The 478-nt window shown below is 55.9% G+C and overlaps 1 protein-coding gene across 1 annotated transcript in view; it reads left to right on the top strand.

Moving 5' to 3' along the window:
* The window catches only part of FAM168A (family with sequence similarity 168, member A), a 104340-nt gene that overhangs the window by 91389 nt on the left and 12473 nt on the right, over positions 1-478 (top strand). The window lies entirely within an intron of this gene.

Below are 478 nucleotides of genomic sequence, written 5' to 3'. Positions count from 1 at the left end.
GCTGCTCCTGCAGCTCCTGCTGCTCCTCCCTGCTCTTACCCTCCCAGCACCTGCTCAAGCCTGGTCATGGCCAGCATGGCTTGTGCTGCAGACCTGAGGGTGGGACCACTTTGGAGTTCCAACTGGAAAATGAACCTTTCCAACACCCCTGGAAGTTGGAGAAACTCAGAGATGGCAACAAAAATATGAGGGATCTGAAAGTGACTTTCCAGGGGCCACGTTGTTGACAAGGCTGGGAACTCTGTGCCCCTGCACACCTGGGTTGAAGCTTTTGTCACCACTGAAGTGTCCCTCATCCTGGGAAGGGACTTCTGGCAGGGGCTGGGAGTGAGAGGACAAGGAGGGATGGATTAAAACTGGAGGAAGGGAGATTTAGGTTGGACATGAGGAAGAAATTCTGGGCTGTGAGGGTGGGGAGAGCCTGGCCCAGGTTGCCCAGAGAAGCTGTGGCTGCCCCATCCCTGGCAGTGTTGAAGGG

The sequence above is a fragment of the Chaetura pelagica genome, unplaced genomic scaffold, assembly GCF_000747805.2.
Source record: "Chaetura pelagica isolate M959 unplaced genomic scaffold, ChaPel_1.0 scaffold430, whole genome shotgun sequence".
NCBI lineage: Eukaryota > Metazoa > Chordata > Aves > Apodiformes > Apodidae > Chaetura > Chaetura pelagica.
Note: the sequence above shows the minus strand (reverse complement) of the source record. Positions and strands in the feature narration are given on the sequence as shown.